Below are 11,664 nucleotides of genomic sequence, written 5' to 3' on the forward strand. Positions count from 1 at the left end.
AAGTGCCTGCATAAATTCATCATGAAATCACATTCCTGTAAGGCGTGGCAAAAAAAACAAACTCAGTGCTTCAAAATGCGTTTGAAAGTAGCTTTTTCAGAGTACTATTTTTGTTTTTTTTTTGCTACGCCTTCTAGGAATGTGATTTCATGACGAATTTTTGTAGGCACTTAGAACTTTTGTCAATGTTTCTCTCAAAAAAAATTGGAATCTTTTAAAAAAAATCGATTTTAATGTTCATGCGGGAGCATATGAGCTCGGGTGCAGATTAGCCGTGTCCGTTTCCACCCACGCTACTACTATTATGAACCCATGCTACTACTAATGAAATAGTAGTAGCGCCTCTATAATACCAACGGTACTAGTATCCTAAATACCAGTAGCGTGCAAATTTGTCCCCACGCCACTACTAACGAATTAAGAATTAAAAAATTAAAATCGACAAGTTCCATTTTATGCATACAGTTAGAGAAAACACAATAGTGATGGAAATGTCGTTATTCCTGATTATACTATTACACTGTTGCCGTATCTACTATCATACATTTCCTCATTCTAACATCCTCACTCCAATAATAAGAAAAATAAAAAGGAAAAATTGCGCTAATCTGCCAGTGTAATGTCCTTATTGACGCTGGGACCTGAGCGGCTGAAGGGGGCGAATAAGCGGACATTGCCTTCATCGACATCGAGGAAGATCCCGATGAGGGGCGCCGGGTGGAGGGCGCGGAAGAGGTTGCAGAAGGATCGGGAGGAGCGGACAGCGCCGAGCCACGAGCGGCAAGTGAGCGTGACGAGGACAAGGGCCGGCAGGCTCGACAGTCGGAGGAAGATCTCAAGGAGCTGGTCTTGACCGAGCGAGGATATGGTGGTGGTTCCGTCGGCGGCGGTAGCTAGGGTAGTGGTAGTGGCCGTGGAGGGAATCGATGGAGGTTTCACCGCTGGAGCATCCGGCGGCAGCAGCAACAGCTTGCTGCTAATAGCTCAAGCCTCTCCAGGTGTTAACCTACAGGAGAGAGGGGAAAATGGAAAGATGAGATAGTGTTCATATTATTAGGAAGAAGTAGGCCAATGTAGCTCACATAAACAGATCTGCTAGTATGCAGAACACAAGCACCTGTTATAGACCTGTTTGCAGTAGGAGCCAATGGAACTGAAACACAAGTAGGACCTGAACAAACAACAAAAAATAGAAGGACGACCTTGTGTGGTGGCTGAGGTGCAGAAGGGTGTCCTCCTGGTCAGCTCGGGCATCCTCCTGCACCAAATCGAACAGAAAAAGTTTGAAGCATGTTGAATAACTAAAAATACATGTATATAATTTAGAAGCAACAGAAGCACATATATCTCCTGTTTCTTCGTCAAAGTGTGCATATAGACAGGTCAGATTATTGAATGCATTGTTGCTGTAAAAAATATGTTGTTGATGAATTTGACTAGATTTTAGATATGTTAAGCGGGGGCAAGAGTTTTCAGTCAATCAACCTGCTGCAATAGTACTAACTAGACTAGTCAGGTACGAATTCGACGGCAAGGAAATGAACACAAGAAGCAGCAGCAACTCCAAATTTTGCAGCTTCATTCACTTTAAAGATAGCAGCAATGTGGCACGCTTTGCTAACACCTTGAGAAATCCAACTAGACCAATCGGCAAACTAAATTATAGTGAATTTTTGTGGGAGCAAGCAAAATAAATAATTAGCAAACAATGCAGTCAGTGTCCATATTATTCAACACTAGAGTCTGACCAAGCAGCAAAAATTCAGTAAAGCATGTATGTATGTAGATTCAAACTAGAAGAACCTTGACATTGACATTGAACTGTTGCTGCTCATCCATGGCTGGGCTCCATGGTCCATGACACGTATACATGTTTCTGGATCATGTGACTGCCTATACTCTACAACCCAGAACTGTTTGCATCCATGATTCCATGTACCTCTTGGTTTCGACAAACCTGTCAAGGATCAGATTTATGACAGAAACAGGTCAGTCATGCCGTGTTTCAAGTCATTTAGTCTACACCATTTAAAACTTCTGAGTTACTGAACAAAATCTGAGTAAATGTTCCAGTTGGATGTCGAATTACCCCATCAAGAGAAGCTGGACAAAGAAGAGTGTTGTGGTGTTGGCGAAATCAAATTTTATGGCACCTGCTTCAAACCATACTGGTAGGTTGCCGAGTCCTGATACACGGATCAGCTACACAGAAACACACCAATTAGACCATGTGATATGATAGAAGCACAGCGGAGCATTAAAGACATCTATTTCATGTTTGATTTCTGTAAGCAAGGATGCTTCAATGTGGAAAGAATGCTATCAATATTGGAAAATGAAATCCTAAGATGCTCTTATGGAGCTGATATGTTGTATATGATTTTGCTGGCGTTGAGATTGTACAGTTCCTGTCTCATATCTTGGTTTCTCTTCTTTCTTTTAACAAGAGGGGATCATACCGCCCTTCCATTTCCACTATCAAAATTCAGAAGTCATGATTGGTTTCTCACTCTGTTTTTCATAGTTTATCACTTTATATCATAATTTAGGCACCTCTACAGCTATTTTTTGCAAAAGCAAGCTTCAGTGCTATGGTTACTGAGAACATGCCGGCATTTTGGAGGAATTAACAAAGAGGTCAAGTGAGCAGCTTACATCAGATTCGAGGATGCCGGCAACCCCTGCCATGGCGAACCGGCAATGCACGAGCTCGGCCTGGACGTACCACTTCAGGTCCTTGGGCTGCTTCCCGAGCCCCAGGGGATCAGACCCATAGTCACCAGGCAGCCTACAACGGCAACCACCAAGCAACCCATCATCCTAACAAGCAAACATCACCACCTGCAGAGAATGCCGTCAGATATTACCAAATCGAACCGCCATGCTCCAAGCTCGCTCACGGATTTCACCCCGAAACACGCACAAATCAAGCCCCCGCGCTCCAACCTGCAAGCTTGCTCACCGATTTCACCCGAGCCACGCACAAATCGAACCCCCGTACATCCTCCAATCTCGCCCATGGATTTCACTCGAGCCACGCATGGATCGAACCCCCTTCAACATCAACCTGCAGGCATCATGGAAGAGCAGGACCTTAATTATGTTGGAAAAAAATTCATTATAATGACTCCGCATCAAACTAGACTAGGTAGTAGTGTCCGTCCGATAATATCGGAGACAAAATCATCGTTGTTGTCACTGGTGAACTGATTACAGCCGACCTCACTCACTCACTGCTAGGTGATGGTAGTGAGGAGTATATGCTAATATCACAGACAAAACCATCAATGTTGTTGCTAGTTACAGCCGAACTCACTCGCCAACTCACTCACTGCTAGCGCTAGTAGTACATTCTGACGGTGATAGATATTACGCCCCGCACCGCATATATATTTGAGAAGCTGGCTAGAAGCAGCAGCACAGATCAATTCCGCTGAACCTGAGAGAGAGAGAGAGAGAGAGAGAGAGAGGCCATCATCATACCTCAGGTGGGTGGGGGCGTGGTCGAGGCAGCGGTGGGGGGCCGGCGACGGCCACGATGATGGAGACGGAGACTCCGCGATGCGTGGAGAGCGGCTTAGAGGGGCGGTGCTGCTTGCGGGTGCGGAGGCGACGACACCATTACCAGCCTCCGGATCTGGAGGTGGGGGAGCTCGGGGGAGCCAGGAGGCGGGCAGCGGCGGTGGATCTGACGAGGGTGCGGGGGAGTGGAGACGCGGACACTGGGATGTGATGTGATGTGTGTCACTTCTGCTGGAATTTCGCACCAAATTCCGCCGCGTGCGTGCGAGGAACTGATGGATTTGACTCGGCGAAACCACGACGTCGGCGAGCAGAAACCACGACTGGGAGGATCCTCACCTGCTCCGGAGGTGGGTGCGGCCGGGCAGGTGGGGGGGCGACGCCGCGATGACGGTGGCGTGCGGAGGGCAGGGCGGCCGCGGGAGAGGCGAAGTGGGGGCCGCCGCGGTGGGACGGGACGGGGGAGGCGAGGTCACAGAAGAAGGGCGACTGGCGCGTCGTGCGGCCGCGGGAGGAGGAGGAGGGGATCGGAGGTAGAAGGTAGATTTTTTAGACGGGGTGGGTGGAGTGGGACGACGGTTGGTGGGGTGGGGTGGATCGGGGGTTGGGAGTGTGGATTGGGCCGGGGTGGACACGCTTAGTAGTAGCGTGGGGTCTTACCTGCGCTACTACTACTTACTTAGTAGTAGCGCCGGTTTTATACCCCTCGCTACTACTATGGCCTATCCCGGGGGCATTGTTGGAGACCATTTAGTAGCAGCGCGGGTTTATACCCCTCGCTACTACTATTAACTTAGTAGTAGCATGGTTTTTATACCCCTCGCTACTACTAATTAGCAGTAGCGCCCATTTTTAAACCGCGCTACTGATAAACTTCTGTGTATAAGGTTTTTCCTAGTAGTGTATTTAAAACAAAGTGAACATTTTTCTGGCCTAAAAATGCAATTTTGAAAAATGCATATTTTTTATAATTCAAATAAAATAGGAATAAAATCCAAATAAAATATTTATTTTATTTTAACATTTTTCCTCAAATATTTCTTTTCTTTTGGAGAAGTCATTTTATCTCCTCTCATTAATTTTTATATTGGAAATATTTCAAAGAGAAAAATTATTAAAACCAAAGTGATCCTCCTTTCAATATTTGAAAAAAATCAAATATGAAAATAAATGAAATCCCCAACTCTCTTCGTGGGTCCTTGAGTTGCGTAGAATTTCTAGGATCGCAAACGAAATGCAAGTAAAATATGATATGCATATGATGACCTATGTATAACATTCCAAATTTGGGATGTTACAAACCTACCCCCCTTAAGATGAATCTCGCCCTCGAGATTCGGGTTGGCTAGAGAATAGGTGGGGGTGGTCTTTCCATAGGTCTTCTTCTCGCTCCCAGGTGGCTTCATCCTTGGTATGGTGGCTCCACTGAACTTTGCAAAACTTGATAACCTTGCTGCATGTGACTCGGCTGGCAAACTTGAGAATCTTAACTGGTTTCTCCTCGTAAGTCAAATCACTATCCAGCTGAATTTCTTCAAGGGGCACTGTATCCCTCAAAGGAATATCAGCCATCTCAGCATGGCACATCTTCAACTGAGAAACGTGAAACACATCATGAACTCCTGACAGTCCTTTGGGTAACTCCAACTTGTAGGCTACCTTTCCCATACACTCCAAAACTCGGTATGGTCCTACAAATCTCGGGGCTAACTTTCCCTTAACTCCAAATCATTTAACATCTCGTAGAGGTGACACTCGTAGATATGCTTTGTCTCCGATTTCGTAGACTACTTCCTTGCGTTTGGAGTCTGCATAACTCTTCTGTCGGGACTGAGCTACCTTTAGTCTATCTCAAATCAACTTAACCTTTTCTTAGGATTCTTTAATCAAATCTGGTCCAAACAACTGATGGTCTCCAACTTCATTCCACATCAACGGTGTCTTGCACCTTCTTCCATACAAAGCTCCGCAGGGTGCCATCTTCAAACTGGCCTGATAGCTGTTGTTGTATGAGAACTCCGTCTAAGGCAAATTATCATCCCAACTAGATCCATAATCTAGCGCACAAGCTCTCAACATGTCCTCCAGAATCTGATTGACTCTCTCGGTCTGCCCATCTGTCTGTGGATGAAAGGTTGTACTGAACTCTAGCCTAGTACCCAAAGTCTGGTGCAACTGATTCCAAAACTTCGAGGTAAACTGTGTTCCTCTATCTGATACGATGGTCCTCGGAAATCCAATGCAGACATACGATCCTGGTCATATATATCTTGGCCAACTTCGTATAGGTGGTTTTCACTGGGATAAAGTGAGCCACTTTGGTCAAACAATCCACTACTACCCAAATAGAATCGTATTCCGATCAGGTCCTGGGTAATCCGGTGATGAAATCCATGCCAAGCTTGTCCCACTTCCATTCGAGTATAGGCATAGGTTGCAGTAATCCTGTTGGCTTCTGATGTTCCGCCTTCACTCTCTGACATACATCACATACTGCCACATACTCGGCTATATCCTTCTTCATACCAGTCCACCAGAAATGCTCCTTTAAATCAAAATTCATCTTGGTATTTTCGGGGTGTATTGAGTATGGCGAGTCATGAGCTTCCTAAAGTATCAACTTCCTGATCTCCGTATTATTGGGTACATATACACGATCCTCAAACCATAACGTGTCATGCTCATCCTCACGAAAACCTTTGGCTTTTCCTTTGCTCATCCTCTCTTTTATCTTGGCAATCTCCTTATCATCCTTTTGAGCTTCTCGAATATTTCCCAACAATGTTGACTGAACTTCCATCGCTGCGACAAAACCTCTAGGGACTATCTCCAAACGAAGTTCCCTGAGATCTTCGGCCAACTCTTTTGGTAATCCTCCGCTTATGAGGGTATTGGCATAACTCTTTCGGCTCAAAGCGTCTGCTATGACATTGGCCTTGCCTGGATGATAGTGCAACTTCATATCATAATCTTTTATAAGCTCCAACCATCTTCTCTGCCTGAGATTTAGCTCCTTCTGTGTAAAAATGTACTTCAAACTCTTATGATGTATGTACACATCACAACGGTTTCCGATGAGAAAGTGTCTCTAGGTCTTGAGCGCATGTACTACGGCTACTAACTCCAAATCATGTGTGGCATAATTCAACTCATGCGGTCGAAGCTTTCATGAGGCGTATGAAACAACTCTTCCATCTTGCATAAGTACACCTCCAAGTCCTAAGCAAGAAGCGTCGCAATACACTTGGAAATCCTTGCGTATATCCAGCAGAATCAACACTGGGGCTGTAACCAAATGTTTCTTCAGCTCCTGAAAACTTGCCTCACATTCATCTGTCCATTTGAACTTAGTGTCCTTCTTTAACAACTCCGTCATATGCTTCACAATCTTGGAAAAATTCTCAATAAATCTCCGATAATATCCCGCGAGTCCCAGAAAACTGCGGATCTCTCCTACTGAGGTGGGTGCTAGCCAATCAGTGACTGACTAAACCTTGGTAGGGTCTACTGCTATACCTTCTCCTGATATAACATGTCCAAGAAATCCAACTTCCTTCAACCAAAACTCACATTTGATGAACATGGCATACAACTAGTTTTCCCTGAGCTTCTCGAGAACTAAATGCAAATGTTCCTTGTGCTCCTCTTCATTCTTTGAGTATACCAAAATATCATCAATAAACACCACAACAAACTTATCCAAGAACTCCATGAACACCTTATTCATCATACTCATAAAATAGGCAAGGGCATTAGTCAGTCTAAATGACATAACTGTGTACTCATACAGCCCATACCTTGTGGTGAACGTTGTCTTAGGTATATCCTGCTCTCGGATCTTCAGCTGATGGTATCCTGATCGCAGATCGATCTTGGAAAATACTTTATCTCCTTGCAACTGGTCAAACAAATCGTTGATCATCGGTAGTGGGTACTTGTTCTTAATCGTCACTTCATTCAATGAATGATAATCAACAACCATTCTCAGCGTTCCATCCTTCTTCTCAACTAAAAGTATTGGGGATCCCCATGGTGACGAACTTCGCCGAATGTAACTTTTCTCCAACAACTCCTTAATCTGCTTCTTGATTTCCTCTAGATCATTTGCGGGCATCCGATATGGTCTCTTCAATATCGGTCCGGTGCCTGGCAACAGCTCTATCAAAAACTCAATATCTTGATCCGGTGGCATGCCTGGTAGTTCCTCCGAAAATACGTCTGGGTAATCCTTCACTACCGGCACTTCCTCCTGAACAACTCCTGAGAGAGAATTTACTTGGGTCCAACTTGGCGCATGCCTGGATACATACTTAATCATTTTTCCCTCCGGGGTGGTGAGCATAATTGACTTATTGGCACAATCGATGTTTTCCCCATACATCTATAACCAATCCATGCCCAATATCACGTCCAACCCTTGTGACTCCAGAATTATTAAATCTGAGGGGAAAACATCCCTACCTATGGTCAACGGCATCTGAAAACATCCTTTGCTTGCCATATACTCCGCTCCTCGCGAGCTTACTAACATAGGTGTCCTAAGAACTTTGGTGGGCAACTTATACTTATCCACAAATCCCTTTGATATGTATGAACGTGATGCACCATTATCAAAAAGAACGATTGCGGTAAATGACTTAACCAAAAACTTACCTATAACTGCATCTGGCTACTCTTCAACCTCCTCCACATTAACGTGGTTCACTTGTCCCCTGTTGAAAGGGTTGGGCTTCTTCCCAGAGCTTCAATTTCCATTACCATTCTTTGCTTAAGAACACTCGGTGGTGTAGTGTCCATTCTTCCCGCACTTGAAACAAGTAATGTGACTTAGATCCTTATTGGCGGGCGTTGTTGGGTTGGGACGGTTCTGGCTACTGCTTCCTCCATTCCCATTCACATTCTTGTGTCCACTATGATTATGCGAACTTCCTCCATTGGGACTGTGGCCTCATGGTTATGGTGAGTGTGTCCTCCCGAGTTCGGGGTAAAACGAGGTCTCTGCTGAGTTCCTGAATTGGACTTCCCTTGTCCATACTTCCTCTTGCGGCTCTCTATCTGCTGTTGCTTCCCTTCAATCATAAGAGCTCTATCTACCAACTCCTCGTAGTTGTCGAATGTTGCCACCATTAATTGCATGCTCAGATCATCATTCAGTCCTTCCAGAAACTTCTCCTGCTTAGCGGCATCTGTAGCAACGTCATCAGGGGCATAGCGTGCTAACTTACTAAACTCATCCACATACTGGCCCACTGTGCGTCCTCCTTAGCGCAAGTTGTGAAACTCACGCTTCTTCATGTTCATAGCTCCTGCTGTAACATGCGCAGTGCAGAAAGCCTATTGAAACTGATCCCATGTAACAGTGTCAATGGGGTAAGTGGCTGTGAAATTCTCCCACCATGATGTTGTGGGTCCATCAAGCTGATGTGCGGCAAAACACACTCTCTCTGCATCTGTTCATCCTGCAGTGGTCAGCTCCCTTCCAATCTTGCAGAGTCAATCATCTGCCATAATCGGCTCGGTGCTACTAGAGAACACCGGTGGATTTAACCTTAGAAAACGGGCTAAGTGATCAACAGGCGTGGTGGTGGTGGGTTGTTATTGTTGTTGCCTTGGTTTTGATTCTGAACTAATAGATGCATCAGGGTATTCTGCTGCTGGATCAACTGAGTGAGCTCCAGTGGGAAGGCAAATCCATTGTCACGTCTCGAAGGCATCTTATGGGTTTATAAAGGGTGAGAAAACAGAATAGAATGAGGTCTAAAGGGAAAACACTACCCATATGCACATGAGACAAACACATTCATATCTCACCAATCAATTCAAACAAGGGCATACAAATGACCTAGCTACCGTTACAAAAGTGCTCGGACTAATACTATGTACATGGGGCGATACTACTAATCATATGGTGGTCGACTAGAAATTTTGATCGGTGGAAGATTCCATGATATCCGCTCCAACTTCGTCTTTGTAATCATCATCACTACTTTCGGGGTCACAATCGATGTCGTCAATGATGATGTAGTCCTGAGAATGGATGTCCTTGGAATGGTCGTCATCTCCTCCTGGCGCGGGGTCTCCCATGAATACTCCTAGCTTCCTCGTCAGGTCGTCATTATTCTCCACTAGTATTGTGATTTCCTCCTCATATCCGTCGCGTGCAGACTTGAGTTCCTCTTCTAGCTCCATGTTCCTGGTCATCACCTTCTTCAGATCTATCATGCTTGCGCACATCTAGTTCTCCTGGCGACGAATCTGCTGGTTTAACTCCTGGATGAAGGCTGTAATGGACCTGTCCCTCCTGGTGCTGATCATCTCCCATTGCTCATCTCGGCGCTCACATATCTAGTAGATAGTGTCCTTAAGATCCTTGTGATAAACTTCACCGAAGCTTCCCATGCTGATGTGGGTTGCCATGCTCTTTTCTAGACTCCAGGTTGGTGCATCAAAGGAAAACTCTATGGGCTCAGTAACTGGCGTGAATGTCCTTCCTGGAACTTGAGCTCGAATCATCCAACGCTCCTATTCTAGTAAAGTGGCGGTGTAGGTCCCGGTGAAGCTTGGTATCCCAATGTTCAGGTACCTAGTGACTTCCTTCAAGTGTCATCCAAAAGGTGTGTCTTCATCCGGTTGTGCAAAATTGTTCCTTGAGTCTGCCATCCTATAGAGTGGAAAAGGGAGAGGAGTCAGAAATGAGTAGATTAGAGTGACCTAAGGTTTAACTTAGTGGCCGTGTCCTACAATCAGTGTGTGCTCTGATACCATCTTGTAGCGATCCGACCTCAAGCAGTCAAATCTCTATGCTTACTTATCATCCCTGGATCGGTAATGCTGACACACACACAATACTCGAAGGATTTATAACAGAGTGCAATCACGCACTTATTACATTAAACGTCTCAAAGAGAACTTATTACAATACTATGGGTTAAGGCCATCTAAATAAGATAACAGCGGAAGGCTTGGAAGATAAAGTGAGTCCATCAACTCAAATGGCATAGATGAGTGCATGTCAATGACCTAGCGCACCTTACTCTTCGTCTGAAAAATCTGCAACATGATATGTTGCACCCCGAAATGGGTCAGCACATGGAATATGCTGGCAAGATAACACAATAGAACAATGAACAGAATAAATACTATCTCTACATGCATATATGGCTGGTGGAGGCTCTAAGTTTATTTTTGCATAAAGCCAATTTTATCCTGCAACAAAGGAATATATTTTATTTAACTATCATGGTGGTTGTTAAACATTGAGAAGGTTACTCCAACTCAATCCCAATTAAACAGTGTTAATAACCCAACAATTTAATTTTAGACTGATGAGATCAACATGATAATCTAAGACCAGATACTCAAGATGTCCATAACCGGGGACACGACTAACCATGATTAGTTTGTACACTCTGCAGAGGTTTGCGCACTTTTTCCCACAAGACTCGATCTCCTCCGTTGGATATTTTCGCACTACATGGTGTTTGAGAAACGGATGACCGAGACGCAGTCTTTCAGAAACATTAACTCTTTACTCTGGGTGGACAGTTACACCTACTTTCCCCTACATCTGCTAGACCACCACTGAAAGAGGTCATGCAACATACTCAACTATGCTAGACCCCATAATAGCTTGTGGCTACACACGGAAGTTTCTAGCATGAATAATCTTATGATCCCTTTCATCCTGGGTGGCGAACCGTAGGATGATCTCACGGGTACTCTGGGATATCCTAGGACAACACTGGATTCTCCAGGTGCCCGCAACCAATCCACCTAGATGTGTATTAAAGTAGCAACCTTAAGTTAACCATTAAATAACAACTATCACATTTGTCATGGATACACTCAACCAATCCACGTCTACGAGCATAGCATGGTAACCTAAGCATAATGCAACCTAAGCATAACTTAGAAGTAACTCCCAAGGGTTTGATAATAAAAGGGCAATAGGTTCTACCTCATCATCTACTTCCCAAACCCACATGTTAATCAGATCCTAATCATGCAATGTTTGAGGATTGGAACTAATGCAAAAAAACTGGGTAATAAAAGATATGATCAAGTGTTACTTGCCTTGCTGACGATCTGCAGACCCTAGAGACTCGTAGTAGCACGCTTCGCACTCCCGGAATTCTATCACAA

The 11,664-nt window shown here is 44.7% G+C and overlaps 1 long non-coding RNA gene across 1 annotated transcript; it reads right to left on the reverse strand.

The window, feature by feature from the left end:
* Positions 1-469: 469 nt before the first annotated feature.
* LOC119367226 lies at positions 470-4,049 on the reverse strand. Its single transcript, XR_005176232.1, has 6 exons — positions 3,484-4,049; positions 2,656-3,067; positions 2,090-2,202; positions 1,804-1,957; positions 1,203-1,258; positions 470-1,006 (listed from the first exon to the last, which is right to left on the reverse strand). It is a non-coding gene; the product is annotated as an uncharacterized LOC119367226 (long non-coding RNA).
* Positions 4,050-11,664: the final 7,615 nt, after the last annotated feature.

The sequence above is a fragment of the Triticum dicoccoides genome, chromosome 2B, assembly GCF_002162155.2.
Source record: "Triticum dicoccoides isolate Atlit2015 ecotype Zavitan chromosome 2B, WEW_v2.0, whole genome shotgun sequence".
Classification (NCBI taxonomy): domain Eukaryota; kingdom Viridiplantae; phylum Streptophyta; class Magnoliopsida; order Poales; family Poaceae; genus Triticum; species Triticum dicoccoides.